This window comes from Choloepus didactylus, chromosome 13 (genome assembly GCF_015220235.1).
Source record: "Choloepus didactylus isolate mChoDid1 chromosome 13, mChoDid1.pri, whole genome shotgun sequence".
Lineage (NCBI taxonomy): Eukaryota > Metazoa > Chordata > Mammalia > Pilosa > Megalonychidae > Choloepus > Choloepus didactylus.
In genome coordinates, this window is record NC_051319.1 from 80,555,928 (window position 1) to 80,574,919 (window position 18,992).

The following is an 18,992-nucleotide window of genomic DNA, read 5'->3' on the forward strand; positions in this document are numbered from 1 at the left end:
CCTCCTTTCCGTCTTATTATCCCTTTAGCTGAATTCTGGAAGAATTCCTGAATTCAGTCCTCCAACTCACTAATTCTGTTTCTGGGTTTATTTGCCTTAGAGTCCATCTATTGGAGATCTCCCCCCCACCCCCATTAATTGTATTTTTCATTTAAAGATGTTAATAGCTTATTCTCTTTAAAATATTCTCTCTGATTATATTAATTATATATTTTTAGAAGTCCTGTTCTGATGGCTATATTAATTCTTTGTCCTCTGGGGTGAATTCTCCAATTGATTTTGTTGCCTCTTCCATGGTGCTGAGTTTCCTCCAATTTTGGATGATTTTTTGAGTGTGGGTTCATCTTGATGGTTGAAATTTTCTGTTAAACTACCCAGCATCTCTGCACTAAGGGACCTTAGCAGATACTACTGTTTTGAATGAAATGTGTAAGGTGAGAATGGGCCAGGGGTGATTGAAAGGCTCGGTGGAGAAGTTCCATTCTTTGCTGGAGCACTCTCTGTTCCTCCTGGTACTTGGAGCCACTGGAAGTACCATCCTGCCCATCCTGCTGCTTTGATTCCAGTTCCCACACTTACTTACACTTAATATCCCAAATTAAACCCCACACTTAAATCCCCAAAATTGCTGCTTCCTGGTTCCTGAGAAAGAGCAGGAATGATGGGCAAGATTTTATCTGCCTAGAGTACTTCAACGTAGCACCTAGAAGATGGCTTCTGAGACACCTTCAGGTCCTGGCTTCCACCATTTCCATGTATTGTGTGATGGTTTGGAGCTATGTACCCCAGAAAAACATGTTCTTTGATTCGGTTCATTCTTGTGGGTGTGAAGGCTTATAAATGGGACCTTGAATGAGGTTGTGTCGGTTACGTGGTTAAGGTGTGGCCCAGCTGAGTCAGGATGGCTCTTAATCCTGTTACCAGAGGCCTTATAGGGAAGGTCACAGAGAGCAAGAGAAGGCCAGAGGGAGCAGCCAGAAGCTGAATGTCAACAGAACCCAGAAGAGAAGGGAGAAGCCAGGAGAGGCTGCCATGTATATTGCCATGTGACAGAAAAGCCAAGGACCAAGGATTGCTGCCAGTCTGCTCCAGAACACCACAGTCTTCTAAGAGAAAACATTGTCTTTATTTTGAACATTTCCTAGACTCAGTACCATGAGCCAATAAATTCCTGTTGTTTAAGCCAACTCATTGCATGATATTTGCTTTAGCAATGCGGAAACTAAAACATATGGGACGCTTGATGCCTAGTTGTTTTTTTTTTCAAGGTTGTGTCTGGAATTTATTTTAAAAATCACCTTCTAGAGCATCTCCCAGGCTCTGTCCACATTCATGAGAACTGTATGCTCTAGGTGTCTGTCTTAAGTTTCCTAAGGCACCATAACAAAGTACCACAAACTGAGTGGTGTAAACAGCAAAAATGTTTTGTCTCACAGTTCTGAAGACTGAAGGTCCAAAGTCAAGGTCTCAGCAGGACCCAAGCTTCCTTTGGAGTATGTAGGGAAGGATCTATTCCATGCCTCTTCCAGGTTCCAGGGTCAGCAGCAGTCCTTGCTTAGCTAGTTTTTCAAGTGCAGCCAGTGCATTTGTTTATTTTGATATAGTCCCTGTCATTTCAGTTTGTTGTAGGAAGCTGAAGATTGTTATGTGTGTTTAGTTGGCCATCTTGAAACTGGAAACTTTGTTAAACTGTGGAGCAGGGGCCGTTGGAGGTCCCCAAGTCCTATTCAGGAGGTCTGCAAGCTCTTTCCTTTCCCTGCATATCTGTGTGAGACTCTATCGTCTTCCTATACTGTAGCCAAAATAATATACTGCAATAGACTGAATGCAGAAGCAGATATGAGAATCCACCTGTCTTCTATTCACTCAGCCATTAAAGAGACTTGCAAAAATGTTGAATAATGCTTATTTTTTTTTGGAATATAGTTACATTTTCATAAAATGTTACTGATAGTAACATGCAATAGGTTTCTTATTATTAAATGAATTAATAAAATGTACACTTCTCAGCTTTAATTTCCAATATAGTAAATATTGATAGTTACTGTAACCCATGTAATAGTGACCCTTTGAAGTCTGTAATAATTTTTAAGAGGTTAAAGGGGTCTCAAAACCAAAATGTTTAAGGACTGCTCTATCAGTCTCATTTCAGTGTGAGACTCCTTGCACAAGAGCTTTAATTAGAAGGTGATGGCACCAAGAGCCACACCCAAGTAATTTGACTCTAGAGACCAGGCACATAACCGCTACATATATTGTTATTCTGTTTTGAAGCCAGCTGCCTGTTACCTACAAGTGTGATTTTTTTACTTTATGATTCTGCAGTACAGAGAAACTAAAAATGTTCTCATGCCAAGTACAGCATGCATGTATGGGTGTGTGTGTCTATGTATATATGTTTCTTTTCTTTTATTAATACTTTCCTATATGGGATCTGGGAATTGGAAATTGATTGCACTAACATTATATTTTCATAGATTCAAAAAACTTTCACATGCTTTGTTTTTCCTTGAACAACTTTCTATCCCAGTAGGCTATCTTATTTTAATTAAATATTGAATACAAAAAATATTTATATCATAAGTAGAGATTATATAGAATAACAATTAAACTAGATGGTAGATTCACACACATCAAACATGTCAGTCTTCTAAGTCCCCTTTCTGATTCCATCTTCCACTTTCTACCACCCTGACATGAGTAATTTCCTGAATATAGTATTTGTCATTATCTTGCGTCTCTTCATCATTTTACCACATATGTAGGCATCCTTAACTAAAATATTTTTGTTTTGCCTATTTAAAAACCATATATAGAATCATTATGTGAATTATCCCGCAAATTTATTTTTTTCTCATAATTCTTTTGAGGTTTGCCTGTGTTGATATGTAAAGCTATAGTTTTCTAGTATGTGAATGTATCACAATATATTGATCCATTCTACCAAAACAACACCTGTATGTTATACAGGATTTTTTTTACTAGTATAAATAATTGTCTATGAACATTTGTTTTTCCTAACATTTTACTTTGAGATCATTGTAGATTCAAATGCAGTAGTAAGAAATAATACTGAGATCCCATATAGCCTTCACCCAGTTTCCCTCAATAGTATCATCATCGAATAACTCGAGTGCATATCACCACCAGGAAATTGACATTGATACAGTCCACAGACCTTATTCAGATTTCACCAGTTTTTCATACACTTGTGTGTGTGTGTTTAGTTCTATGTAATTTTATCACGTGTAGATTTGTGTAACCACCATGACAGTCATGATACTGAACAGTTCCATCGCAAGAATCCTTTGTGCTACCCTTTTATAGCCACAGCCATCTTGCTCCCTAACTCGCCCCTGCAACCTCTGGTGACCACTGATCCATTCTCCATATCTATGTTTTTTGTCATTTCAAGAATGTTATATAAATGGAATCATTCAAAATGTATGTAACCTTTTGAGATTTTTTTCTACTCAGCATAATTTCCTTAAGATCCATCCAAGTTTTTTGTGTATCATTAATTTATTCCTTTTTACTGTTGAGTTGTATTCTAGTTTGTTTAATCATTCACCCATGAAAGACATTTGGGTTGTTTCCACTTTTAGGCTATTAAAAATGAAGCTGCTATGAATGCTTATGTACAGGTGTTTGTGGGAACATGCATTTCATTTCTGTAGGATAAATGCCCTAGAATGCAATTGCTGGGTCTTATGGTAAGCATAGAGCTTAGCTTTGTAACAAACGGCCAAACTGTTTTCCAGAGTGGCTGTACCATTTTATCTTCCTTTCTATGAACACTTTCATATGTGTCTTCAGGTATAGACATGCAGATCATCTCCCAGGTATACACTCAAGGGTGGAATTGACTTCTGCCAGATCATGCCAAATTGTTTCCCAAAGTGGTGGCACCAGTGTATTTAGTACATTGGTTACTTTTCATCCTCATCTGTACTTGATAATGTCTAACATTTTCATTTCTCACATTTTGGAAGGATGAAATGATATCTCATGTGATTCATTCACAGTTTCCTGAACATTTTTTTCCCGAAGTTTTTTGGTTTCTTCTTCTATGAGGTCTTATCTAACTCTTTTGTTCACATTTCTCTTGGGTTGTGTGTCCTCTGCTTAGTGATTCTTAAAGCCAGTATACTAAAATTTTGTCAGAGATAAATATTACAAATATCTTCTACTTGTGGCTTTTTGTATAACTTTTATGCAGTCTTTTAAGAAATAAAAATGATTAATTTCAATGTAGTCATATACATCAATATTTTCTTTAATGGTTAATGTTCTCATGTATATTCTGTATTTTCTATAGGTTTTATGGGCTGATTTTTTTCCTACTTAGCAGTCTAAATCCACCTGGAATTTATTTTAAGAGCATGGTGTAAAGTGGAAATCCAAATTCTCTTTTGTCCATACAGATCGTCAATTGTTCTGGCACTGTTTATTGCACATAATCCTTCCATTTCCAGTGATTTGCTTTGTCAGTTCTTCATATGTCAAGTGTCCTTAAAAGTGTGGTTCTTCATCAGGGCTCTCTGTTCTGTTATCTATCACTATGCTGATTACACAGTGTCTTAATTACTGTCACTTCATAATAAATCTTGGTATTTGGGTGGGTGATTCCTGCACGTGCTCCAACCTGGTTGTTCTTTCCCAGGACTGTTCTATCCATTCTTTGCCCCTGTTGTTTCATGTAAACATTTTGAAACAGCTTGTCAAATATTATAAAAGTTTAGAATGATTGGCATTGTCTTGAAACTATAGATCAATTTGAGGAGAAATGCATTTTTATGCTCATAGTCTTCCAATACATGAATATGGTATCACTCCATTTATTCTGTCTTCTATTAAGGTCTTTCAATAGAGTTTAATAATAAATTCCACAAAGGTCTTATTTCTAGTGAACATATATTTGGTTGCTATCATAAATGGTGTCTGTTTGTTATGTTTTCTAACAGTTTACTGTATAGAAAAATGCAATTAAGCTGCTCTATAGTTATCACTTATTAATATACTGTATAATTTTCTTATTTTGCAATTTGTTTACTGTGTGTTTTCTTTCATTAGAATATAAGCTACACTGGGGCAGGATTTGTTTACTACTGTATCTCCAGCATTTACAACGGTGCCCCACTTATAGTAGGTATTCAATAAATATTTGTTGAATGAAGGGGATGAATTCTTACTAATTCTAATAATTTATTATAGATATGGGGGGAGTTTCTATGTAATACAATCATAGCATATACAACTGAATGTGTAAATTATTCTTTTCAGTCCATGCCTTTTTTTGTTGTCTTGTTGCTCAGATTAGTTCTCTGCATATAATGGTAGATAGAATTGATAATGGTATTCTTTTCTTGCCCCAGATTTTACAAGTAAAATTTTAATATTTCTCTAGTATATTTGAAGTATGTGTGTACTTTTTATGGGAGGGGTTTTTTGCTTTATTGTTTTAAGAAAATTTCCATTTAGTCCTAGTTTGCTAATTAAATATACTTAAAATTAACTGAATATTAAATTAATTGATGTGTTTTCTTGGCCTCCGTTGACAAGATAATATGGTTTTACATCTCCAATTAATTAATATGGTAAGATGGATTAATAGAGTTTCTATATTAAACCAGCCTTGCTTTTCTGGGGTAAATCTAACCTGGTCCTTATGTATTATCTTGTGTGTGGGGGTGTCTGTGTGTGTTGGCTTTGTTTGGTTTGTCAGCATTTTTTTTTTCTTAAGGAATTTTACATCTATGTTCATGACTATGATTAGTCTGCAAGTTTTTATTTCCTGTAATATCCTCCCCTGGTTTTAGTATCAAGGTGTTAGGTTAGCTTCATAAAAGGATTTTGGAAGTTTTTCTTCTTTTCTATACTCCAGAAGTTTGATTATAATTTTTATTTTTTTGATGTTTCATAAAATTCCACTGTAAAGTCATCTGAGCCTGTTAAAGAAAGGCTGTTGTTTTTTTTAATTAATGATTTAATTTTTAATTGTTTTCTATTTCCTCTTGGTTCAATTTGGTAATTCATATATTTTTCCAAGAAGTTTTCCATTTCACCTAGGTTCTAAAATTAATTGGCATAAAGTTCATAGGTATTTTTGTTGCTTTTTAACTCTCAGCTGCATCTGTAGTTATGTCCCTTTTTTTTTTTTTCATTCCTAATATTATATATTTGTGTTTTTTTCCTTGTCGTTCCTGGAGATGTGTCAATTTTATGTCTTTTCAAAGAATCAATGTTGATTGAACTTATCTTTATCTTCTTTGTTTTAAATCTGTATGGCTTTGCATGCCTGGATTTAAATTCAAAATTAATTTTTGTAGCCATACAAATTAGACAATAATGATTTTTTTGTTTTGTTTCCCACAATCAGTGCTTACTTAGGTTTATCCACATACTTACCATTCTCTTTGCTTTGTCATCCCTTCTTCCACCTAAGACCTTCCTTCTGGGATAATTTTCCTTCTTCCTGAAGTGCATATTTTAGAAGTTATTTCAGTGAAAGTCTCTTGGCAATAAACACTCAGTTTTTGTTCGTCAAAATATTTATTTTGCATTTGTTCTTGATAGGTAGTTTTCCTGGGTTTAAATGCTAGGTTGACAGTGATTTTTCTTTTGGTGCTTTACAGATATTCCACTGTCTTCTTTCTTCCACTTTGCTCTCAGAATGCAACTATCAGTCTACCTCAGTGGTTTTCAGAAGGTGTTCCCTAGACCAGCAGTATCAGTATCACTTTGGAGCTTGTAAGAAACGCAGATTTTGGAACCTCCTTCTAGACCTAATGAATTAAAACTCTGTGTGTGCAGCTCAGGAATATATGTTTTCAAAAGTCCTACAGGTAATGCACTAAAATTTGAAAGCCACTGATCTAGTCATTATTCCTTTGAAAATAATTCATCTTTTACTTTTGGCTGCTTTTAAGTCTTTTTCTTTGTCCTTGCTGTTCTGCAGGCTACAATGAGTCTAGGAATGGATTTATTTTTATTTATCTTGATTGGGATTTCTGGGGCTTCCTGAATCTAAGGATTGGTGACTTCCATTAATGTTGGGAATTGTGACCTATTACCTCTTTAAATATTGCTTTTACCCTATTTTCTCTACTGTATTCTTTTGGAACTCCAGTTGGACTCACGTTGGCTCTCCTCACTTGATTCTCCATATCTTTTAATTACCCTCTCCCATATTTTCTGTATCTTATAAATTTCACTGTATTTGGGGTAATTTCTTCAGCTGTATCATCCGATTCACTCATTAACTGTGTTTTACGCACTCAGTGTCTGATTTCAGTCATTACATTTCTATTTCTAGAAGAGCCACTCCTAAAACATGCCTAGTTACTTTGGATAGACTCATTTCTTTGTCATACTTTCAATACGCATCTTTTTATTTTTAAAACATCTATACCTACTTATTTTATGCGTTATATCTCATAATTCCCATATCTGAAGAATTTGAGAGTTGGTTCTGTGATTTATTTCTGCTGTCTCCCATACAGGGTGGCTCATTTCCCGGTGCATTTAGTTATTTCTAATTGTGAACTCATTGTCCTTGGAACTTTATTTGTTGTAAGTTTTAGAGGCCTGAGTCTAAAGTAAGTTTCTCCAAAGAGGATTTGTGTTTGCTTCTTCTACGGCATATTACCCAACATTTTCAACTTGGGTTTTTGGGCCACATAGGTAATATGAGCTCTCCTCAAATCCACTGAATTCAGATTGTGTTAGAAATTCTCATGGGAAATGCTTTCTTTCTTATTTATTCTACTCTATGTAGAGCCAAGGCCAAAACTGGCATGTGTACCTACCCTCTCTTAGGATTTTTTTTTTTTTTTTTTTAACAAATTCACCTGCTAAGGTCATTGCCTTTTTTTTTTTTTTATCGTAAGGAAATTACCAACTCACACATTTATTAACAGCAATATTATCAATATTAGTACTAGCAGCATACAAACACAGAGATCTAGGGGCAAACTCATGGATTAAAACCATATTCAGGCTAACAAAACACTGTTTTGTGTCAGCACAAGGATTCATACTGGATTTCTTCCTGTCTGTAGCCACTCCTTTGAGGCATCCCAATCACAGCTGCTTTCACTGTGGGCCAAAGCAACTACTGTTTGAGGTCTTAGCATGCAGACTGAATCATTGCCTGTTTGACCTGGGGGTAAAATAATTTTTGGAGGAGTCTGAGAATGCTTTGTGAGATATTGTCTGTTATTTAGAGTCAGTATAGGTTGGTGGTCCGAAATACAAATTCTGAACTTTGCCTAGGTTTTGAATCCTACCCTTCCTAGTTACCAGCTGTGTGATTTGGGGACCATTTCTTGACCTTTCTGGATCTCAGTTTTCTCTTTTGTAAAGTTGGGAAAATAATATTACTTTCCTCCCAGGGTAACTGAAGGATTCAATGAAATTATCTCTATAAAGCAGTTAGCACACCTGGCCTGCAGGAAGCCTTGCTTGAGTATTTTCTAGAATAATTGTCATTATGTTTGCCATCATTTAATGAACACCATGGAGAATTTGCCCCAACTGTGCTGCAATCTTATGTGGTACTTTGGCCCATGGAAGCCAAAACTCTTCATCTGGTCATTGCAATTTTTTTTAAAATTCAATTTTATTGAGATATATTCACATACTATACAACCATCCAAAGTGTACAATCAGTTGTTCACAGTACCATCATATAGTTGTGCATTCATCACCCCAATCTATTTTTTGAACATTTTGAAGGTCATTGCCTTTTGAAGGTCTTTGCCCTCCTGGGGTTTCTGATATCACCCTCATACTGCTGGGGGCTGGGCTTTGTCTCCTGTCCCTTGCATGTATAGATTATCAAAATACATCTATAGACAACCAGTTTATTAGCAGATCCTTGAGGGGAAAAGGTTGTTCTAGTATTAGCTTAACCCTCTGGATTTTTAATTTCTTTTTTCTTTCCTGCCAATTGTGAAATGAAAAAAAAAAAAGTTAATGACTGAACTGAGCTATCAGGAAAGTAAATTCAATTTATCCAGTATTTTAAGAAATACTATACCAGGAGGATTTTCTCTAAGCATCTTGTCAGCCCTGTTATTAGACACTGAGGTCACTTTGTTGTTTATCCTAACCCTTCTGACTTCAAATTCTTATCACTACCCATACTCTTCATTATCCTGGTCCTAGAGTGACCATGCTGGCTGCAGCATCCAGTGGGTAGTTTGGAAAATTTTCTGGGAGAGGGTGGGCTCAAATGTATTGAGTAACCCATGGAGGTTTTGTCCACAAGAGCCCAGACCTCATCCTGGCTTCCCCAGAATTTCTTGGCCTGAGACAACCTGGCAGCCAACTGAGAAGGGTGGATTTTGGGGGGTCCTGTCTCCTTTTTCCCTCCTACCTTAGCTCAGGAAGGCCAGGCCCAAATGCCAATAGGGAACCATAAAAGGAGATGAGCTGCAGGTCAGAAGCTACGGAGTAGAGACAGCATTGCATTGGGTATCCTGAATCTGGCATCTGGGGTACCCTCCAATGTGGCCCCAGAGGTGGGAAATTCTCTCTGCTCACAGATGAGGGAAAAAAACCAAACAAACCAAAAACAACTAATACAGTACAAAGTAGGAGCACAAAAATACTTGTTGAATGTCTGAGTTCACAAAATTCTATCTGAGGCTTGGAATATACTGGAGGTTCCAGTCCATGATCGGTCCCAGTTTATTATTCTGTTCTTTTGTTCTTTCAAGATGAATTTGTATTGAGCATCTGTCAGATACTATGTTCTGTGTAAGCTTCATAAACCCACCCTTAGGAGTTTAGAGTTTATTCAGAGCAGAAAATACTCCCTGAGCATGCAGTAGCCAAAACGGCTATGCTTTTGTGGAGTGATAGAGAAGGGTCAGACTGAGTTCCTGCCCCTGGGGCTCATAGTCTTGGAGAAGAACAAATTAATGAATAACTCAGGTGCAAGGCATACTCTTGTGGGGCTTTTTAAAAAGGCTGTACCTAGGGCCCAGGAAAAGGGCTCCTTCTGATGGTTGAGGAGTCCCAGAACAGGATGGTAGATTACCACCTGAAATATGCCAGGGATGAGGCAAGTGCTTCAGCCAAGCACAGAATCGGGGAAAAGGAGAACAGTACTGTAGGATGGGAGTAGAGCAGATTGAGAGAAGAGATTAAGATGGAAAGAGAGGTTAGGGTTGATGGTGCTAGGCCTTGTGTACATGAAGAAAAGATGTGGTGATTGTGTGTTATATTTACCTATTCATTTTTGTAGGCAGAAGGAAGCCATTGGCTTCAGACCAAAAATGGTCCTGGGTATTTTTATGTTAACCGAGGTTGTTGACTCAACACATAGGCCAGATGTTTTGTGTTGGGGTAGAGGGTTTTAGGAAGTCCCTGGAGCTCCCTGGGAGGGTTTGGTGCAACTGAGTTCCAGGCGAGGCAGTGCTCCTGGCTTCAGGAATGGGGTTGTGTCCCTTGGCCAGGTGGCTGTGATGTTAAGTTGTGTTATTACATTATCTGTAATTCTGGAAAGTGGTTTTATTGCTATTGGTTGCCATTAGCCAGCTCCTAAATCCTGGCTTGGTGTTCATCCAAAGTGCTCAGTTCCTTTGTTTGTGAACTATTTGTTAAAGTACAAAATGACTTGGGAATTATTCTGCATGAAACGTCAAGCAGCAGAATAAATAACCATTTCCCTCATTAATCTCCATAGGCAGCATCTGTTTGAGAGCTTTGCTTCTTCATAATGAAAATATGTCAGCACTGAATATATGCTATTGAGACTGAGTGGTGAAGTGAAATGAATTCTCCACTTGGCCACAAGTGAAATATGGAAGTTTGTGGTGATCGAGGCACCAAGTGCTGTGAAGTTGAGATGTGGACTTTGAGAAACCACGGGGCGGCTAAGATCAAGGGAGAGAAGGGAGCGAGAGGGCTGCGTGTGATTAAAGCATAAAGCAGTTCTCCAAATAAAATTAATCTCGATTCACCACCATTTGTAACAGAAAGTTATGCTGCATAATATAGCACAGTATTTAAGAAATACTGTATCTAGGCTTTCTTTTTCTCAAAGTCATGGAAATCAGCGGAAAGCCCAAAAGTGAAGGTTTGATGTACAGAAATGGTTCTGTACAAAGCAAAAATCATAGGCTACCACTGAGTACCAAATTATAGGACCTCAGAGTCCAGCGGGCCCCATCAAGAAACTTGAGGCCAAGAAAGGGAGGGAATTGCCTAAGGAAACACTGGGGCTCTTGACTAGCCTGTTCCTTTGGCACTGAGCACAGTCTGTCCGGTGCTCTGTCTATCCTTTTGCTCTCTCTAGCAAAGAAATTGGGAGTTCTTTGAGGATACATTCTGATTTCCTGATTGCACAGTGCCCGGCACCTGGTACCTGGTATCTGGTTGTGAATCAACTTATTGTTCTTCCCTATATTGTGGGTTCAGGGTATCTGTTTTGTTTAGGTATTTATTTATTTTTATTTACATATCTAATCTATTGTATTTCTTTTTTTTTTTTAAAGTCAGAGCATACAGCACGATAGTATAGGGATTAAGAACAAGGGCTTTGGAGACACCTATTCTGGGTTCAAATCCTTACTTTGCCATTTGCAAACTGTGTGACTTTGGGCAAGTTGCTTAATCTTTCTGTAAAATAGGAACAGTGTTAGTATCAACCCACAGAACTCTTAGGAGGCTTTCATGAGGTAATGTAAATATAGGTAAGCAGCTTACACAGTCTTGGCACCAATTGATGGTGATGGCTAGTGTTAGTTCCCTTTCATCCTGACTCTCTTGTGCACCAGTTCCCCCAAGATTAATTGTAACCAGCAGAGGTTGAGGAATGTTCATTTGAGACACAGCATTCTCTTGCTCTGTTACAGCATTGTTGCTTTTCCAAGCTTGCAAAGATGGCTCCAGTCAGTGCCTTCTGAATGGGAGAGGAGTGTGGACCACTGATCAGACTGTTAGGTTGATATCTTCTGTTCTTTTTTTTAAATGCAGTTTTACTGAGATATATTCACATACCATACAATCATCCAAAGTGTACAGTTGTTCACAGTATCATCTTATAGTTGTGCGTTCATCACCACAATTTTTTTGAACATTTTCATTACTCCAAGAAATGAAACTAAAAATAAGAATAAAAATAGAAATAAAAGTAAAAAGGAACACCCAAAACATCTCATACTTCCCCACCCCCCATTATTCATTTACTTTTTGTCCCTCTTTTTTCTACTCATCTGTCCATACACCAGCTAAAAGGAGTGTGGGCCACAAGGTTTTCACAATCACAGTCATCCTGTATAAGCAATAGAGTTATATGTTTGTCTTCAAGAATCAACAATATTGGATTGCAGGTCAAAAGTTTTGGGTATTTCCTCTAGCTATTCTAATACACTAAAAACTAAAAAGGGATATCTGTATAATGCATAAGAATAATCTCCAGAATGACCTCTTGACTCCATTTGAAATCTCAGCCACTGAAACTATTTTGTTTCATTTCTCTCTCCCTTTGGTCAAGAAGTCTTTCTCAATCTCATGATGCTGGGTCCAGGCTCATCCCCGGGAGTCATGTCCCATGTTACCAAAGAGATTTACACCCCTGGAAGTCATGTCCCATGTAGGGGGGAAGGCAGTGAGTTTTCCTGCAGAGATGGCTTAGAGAGAGAGGCCACATCTGAGCAATGAAATAGGTTCTCTGGGGGTGACTCTTAGGCACAATTATAAATAGGCTGAGCCTCTCCTTTGCAGTAACAAGCTTCATAAGGGCAAGCCCCAAGATCGAGGGATTGGCTTACTACAGTGGTAGTCCCCAGTGCTTGCAAGAATAGCAGGAATTCCCAGGTGGGGGAGTTTAATATTTCTAACTTTTCCCTGGTCCCTCAAGGGGACTTTGCAAATACTTTTTATTCTCTACCCAAATTACTCTGGGATGTATCAGGGTTTCATGCTAGCCTGTACAAACCAACCATATCTCATCCCTATTCAAGGTTCCGTGTAATTTTGGTGTTTGAGTAAATTGACCACACAAGTTACATTATATAGCATGCTACAGAAAATATAGGTTTTCCATCAACTAGACATCTCTTCCTTTGGTCTCACACAGAAGTCGAAGCTTTCAAACAATAGCACTCTTTTCCCTTTAGTCTGGTTTACCTAGTCCTAACAAAGTCCCTTTTGTTCATATCTCTAATTGAAGTCTGATCTCTTTTTCAGCTTCTTTAACATTTGCTGTGTGGGATAATGCTGACATCCACAGCTGCCGATCTCTGGCTCTGAGTCTCAGGTGTCACACAGATACCTGAAGTTCCAGGGATGGACCAGGTTATATATAAACAGCTCAACATCTCAGAATTTAGAAATAACCATTACGAATCATAAGTAGATGTGACTGTTGTAAGAGCTTACAGTCTAGGAACCTTTACCATAAGCCTTCCCCTAATAACCAATGCTCTCAGATTCAATTCTCAGAGTTTGCATATTATAGTTAGTCCAGATTAGTGAGGTGTTATAATGTTTGTCTTTTTGATTCTGGCTTACTTCACTTGACATACTGTCCTCAGGGTCTATTCACCTAGTTGCATACCTCACAACTACATTTCTTCTTGCCACCACTTGATATTTCCATTGTGTGTATACAACACAGTTAACCATTCCATTTATCAGTCAATATACCCTTAGGTCACTTCTATGCATTGCGAATCGTGAATACTGTCACCGTGTACACCGGTGTGCAATGTCCATTCATGTCTCTGATCTCAGTTATTTCAAGTATATACCCAATAATGGGATTGTAGAACCGTACGGCAATCCCATTGTTAGTTTCTTGTGGAACCACCACACTACCCTCCAGATGGGCTGCACATTCTACTTCCCTACCAACAGTGAAGGTACATCCTTCTCTTCACATTTTCTCCAGCACTTGTATCCCTCTGTTTATTTTTGAAATAGTTTTATTCATATGCCATACAATCCATTCCAAGTAAACAATCAATGATTCCTGGTATAATCACATAATTATGCATTCACCACCACTGTCTATATGAGGACATTTCCATTTCTTCCGGAAAGAAAGAGGAAAAGGAGAAAAAAAATGAATAAAAATATGAAAGATAGAAGAAAAAAATAAAATATAATGAAAAGGTCAGACAACACCACCACCACCAAGAATCCCATATTCATTCTCTTATAGACATTTAGCTTTGGTCTTTTGCCTTTGTTACGATTAATGGAAGCATATTACAATGTTACTATTAACTATAGACTCTAGTTCGCATTGATTGTATTTTTCCCTTATACCATCCAATTTTCAACACCTTGCAACGTTGACATACATTTGTTCTCCCTCTTTTAAAAACTTTCTTACATTTGTACATTTAATCACCATCATTGACCACTCTAGGTTCACTAAGTTGTACAATCCCGGTCTTTATCTTCTGTGTTTCCTTCTGGTGTCATACATGCCCTTAGCCTTCCAATTTCAACCATACTCACACTCATCTTTTTTCAGTATACTTACAATATTGTACTACCATCACACAGTGTTATGCTATCCATACATAATCTATACAGTCAGTTCTGTTGAACCTTATGTACTCCTTCAGCATCAAGTGCCCATTTTCTAACTTCTTTCTATCACATGACAACCAGTGTTCTCAACTTTAACTCTCAAATTTTGCTCATCAATGTTCATATTGGTGAGTCCATAGAGTATCCTTTTGTTTCTGGCCAATTTCATTCAATGTAATGTCTACTGTCTACAATTTTGTCTTTTGGATTTTATATGTCATATCTTATTTTTATTTTTTTCTCTCTCACTCTTTTTACCCTTACCGAAAGTCTTCATTTCTACCCTCTTCTCCAAACTTTTCTTTCCTGTCTTTTCCTATCTGCCTAGAGTGCTCCCTTTAGTATTTCTTGTAGAGCAGAGGTGACTGTTTGTCTGAAAATACTTAAACTCACTCATTTTTGAAGTACGGTTTTGCCAGAAATAGAATTCTTGGTTGGCAGTTTTTCTCTTTCAGTATCTTAAATATATCATGCCACTGCCTTCTTGCTTCCATGGTTTCTCTGAGAAATCCTCATAGTATTATCAAGCTTCCTTTGTATGTGATGGATCACTTTTCTTTTGTTGCTTTCAGACTTCTTTGTCTTTCACATCTGATAATCTGATTATTATGTGCCTTGGAGTAGGTCTATTCGTATGTCTTCTCTTTTGGGTATGCTGCGCCTCTTGGATCTGCAATTTTATGTCTTTCATAAAAGATGGGAAATTCTCAGTGATTATTTCCTCCATTATTACTTCTGCCCCTTTTTCCTTCTCTTCCCCTTCTGGGACACCTGTGACACGTATATTCATGTGCTTCATGTTGTCATTCAATTCCCTGAGACACTGCTTATATTTTTCCATTCCTTTCCCTATCTGTTCTTTTTTGTGTAGGATTTCAGATGTTCTCTAGTTCCTGAATTCTTTCTTCTTCCTCTTAAAATATGCTGTTGTGTGTCTCCATTGTGTTTTCATCTTTTATTGTGCCTTTCATTCTCATTAGTTCTGCCGATTGCTTTTTCAAATTCTTCCTTATGTTTGGCCAATGTCTTCTTTATATCCGTCATCTCTTTTGCCATATCTTCCCTTAACCCGTTGGTTTGATTTTTGAATTGATTTAGCATATTTGTTTGAAGATCTTTAATTAGTTGCTTCAACTCCTGTATCTCATTTGAAGTGTAAGTTTGTTCCTTTGACTAGGCCATATCTTCTTTTTTTCTAGTGTGATTCATAATTTTTGTTGTCTAGGCATCTGGTTTCCTTCATTACCCCAATCATATTTTCTCAGATCATACAGGCCCAGGTCTCTGGAAGAGGGTCTAATCAGTATCAGGTTTACCTGAGGATGAAACTGAGAAAGTTTTCAGACTTTCCTGTGAGACATCTAGACACTGTGACTTTCCTATCCTGCTCAGCAGGTGGGGCTTGTCAGCCTGCAGCTCCCCACCTGTGTAAAGAGTTGTGTTGCCTCTAATTCTCTGTAGACCCTGTCACTGCCAGGGGCTGAGAGTGTCAGAAACCAAGTTAAAGCTGTTTCTGTCCCCTCCCCCACCCAGGCCCTAGGGTCTGAGTTCTCTGTGGGAGGGCAGCCACTTGAACTGGGCCCTGTCTCCTCCTTTACTTAGGGAGATAAGCCCTTTAGGGATTTATTTCCTACATTTGACTTCTTCCTTTGACTCTCTATCACTATCTTAACTCCACCCTTGCCTGGGTCCGCACTAACAATTGAAAATGCCTAAGGCTTTCTCTAATAAGCTACTTAGAATGGGAGAAAAGAAAGGAAAAAATAAAGAAGTCCTCTTTTCAGACCAGTTCCCAGCCTCCCAGTTACCAGTCAAGAACCAGAGTTTGTGACCTGTTCTGTGTGCCCCATTTCTTGTGGCACAGCCCTTTTCCAGTATTCTAAGCTCAGCCGATTCCAAAAGCCTATGTTTTTATTTACTTATGTAATTTTTTTCATCAGTCCTGCCTCCTCTCTGCCAGGAGAAACCTCCCGGTTCCTTTCCTGATTGCTCTGGATTTATCTTTGCTCATAGTTTGTATTCAAGGGTCTGGATATGTTAATTGAAACGTCAATTGGAGCTTGGTTGAGCTACCTTCCCTTTCTCCTAGTAGACTGCTTCTTTTTCCCACAAGGAGGTCTTCCATTTCAGCATGCCATGCCAGTGGGTGAGGGGCACCAGCTCTGTAGTTTGGGGAGCTTTACTTACAGTTCTGATGCTGCTATCTCAGCCATTGCACCCATTCCAGAGTGGTGTATGATGTTTGTCCAGTCACAAATGTTCAACAGTTGTTCCAGACACTTTACTAGTTGTTCCTACCTGTATGTTAGTTGTTCCAGAGGACTAGCTAAATTCCACATCTCCCTATATCACCATCTTGCCCCACCTCCTTCTGTTTGTTTTTTATTAAATGCAATAGCTTTTTTTTTTACTTATCAAAAAATTAAAAAAAAATTAAAGCAAAACAAAGGAATAAGAAAAACAAATAACCTAAAATAACTACATTGCTTCCAATATGTTCCTACCATACCCAAGAAGATTTACAAACCATAATTATTCCTGAGAACTCTCATAATATTAAGATTACCCTCAATAGCTTATCTGTTCTTATATTATCATTCCCCATCACAGGTTGCTAGCTATGTTTAGGTCCCCTACATTCTACAATATAAAACATTTATTTTACATTTTTCACAGAGTTCACATTAGTGTTAACATACAATATCTCTCTTTTTGTGTCTAGCTTATTTCAATCAGCATTATGTCTTCAAGGTTCATCCATGTTGTCATGTTTCATTCCTTCTTACTGCCTCATAGTATTCCATCATGTGTATATACCACATTTTGTTTATCCACTCATCTGTTGAAGGGCATTTGGATTGTTTCCATTTCTTGGCAATTGTGAATGATGCTGCTATGAACATCAGTGTGCAAATATGTTTGTGTCATGGCTTTCAGATCTTCTGAGTATGTACTGAGAAATGAAATTGCTGGATCGAAGGGTAACTCGATATCTAGTTTTCTAAGGAACTGCCAGACTGTCCTCCAGAGTGGCTGTTCCATTATACAGTCCCACCAGCATTGAATAAGAGTCCTAGTTTCTCCATATCTTCTCCAGCATTTGTAGTTTCCTGTTTGTTTAATGGCAGCCATTCTAATTGGTGTGAGATGAATTCTCATTGTGGTCTTAATTTGCATCTCCCTAATAGCTAGTGAAGATGAACATTGTTTTTCTGTGTTTTTTTACCTATTTGTATTTCCTCTTCAGAGAAATGTCTTTTCATACATTTTGCCCATTTTATAATTGGGTTGTTTGTACTATTGTCATTGAGTTGTAGGATTTCTTTATAAAAGCAAGATATCATTCTTTTGTAAGATATATGGTTTCCAAATATTTTTTCCCATTGAGTTGGCTGCCTCTTCACCTTTTTGACAAATTCCTTTGAGGTGCAGAAGCTTTTGATTTTGAGCAATTCCATTTTATCTATATTTTCATTTGTTGCTTGTGCAAGGTCTAAGAAGCGACCTCCTAATACAAGGTCTTGAAGATGATTCCCTACAGTATCTTCTAGGAATTTTATGGCACTGTCTCTCATATTGAGGTCTTTAATCCACTTTGAGTTAATTTTTGTGTAGGGTGTGAGGTAGAGGTCCTTTTTCATTCTTTTGCATATGGCTGTCCACCTCTCCCAGCCCCATTTGTTGAAGAGACGGTTATGTCCCAGTTCACTGGGTTTGGGGGCCTTATCAAAGATCAGTCAGCCATAGATCTGGGGGTCTATCTCTGAATTCTCAATTCAATTCTGTTGATCAATATGTCTATCTTGGTGTCAGTACCATGCTGTTTTGACTACTGTAGCTTTATCATAAGCTTCAAAGTCAGGAAGTGTAAGTCCTTCTGCTTTGTTTTTCTTTTTTAGAATGTTTTTAGCAATTCGAGGCATCTTCCCCTTCCAAATAAATTTGTTAACTAGCTTTTCCAAGTCTGCAAAGTAAGTTATTGGAATTTTGATTGGAATTGCATTGAATCTGTAGATGAGTTTGGGTAGAACTGACATCTTAACAACATTTAGCCTTCCTATCCATGAACACAGAATATTTTTCCATCTTTTGAGGTCCCCTTCTATTTCTTTTAGTAAAGTTATGTAATTTTCTGTGTATAGGTCTTTATTCCTAAGTACTTGAGTTTTTTGGTTGCAATTGAGAATGGAATCTTTTACTTGAGTATCTCTTCCTTTAGGTCAGTTCTAGTATATAGGAACATTACTGACTTACATGCATTAATCTTGTATCCTGCTACATAGCCAAATTTGTGTATTAGCTCAAGTAGCTGTGTTATTGATTTCTCAAGGTTTTCCAAATGTAAGAGCATATCATCTGCAAATAATGACAGTTTTACTTCCTCCTTTCCAATTTGGATGCCTTTTATTTCTTTTTCTTGCTGGATTGCTCTGGCTAGC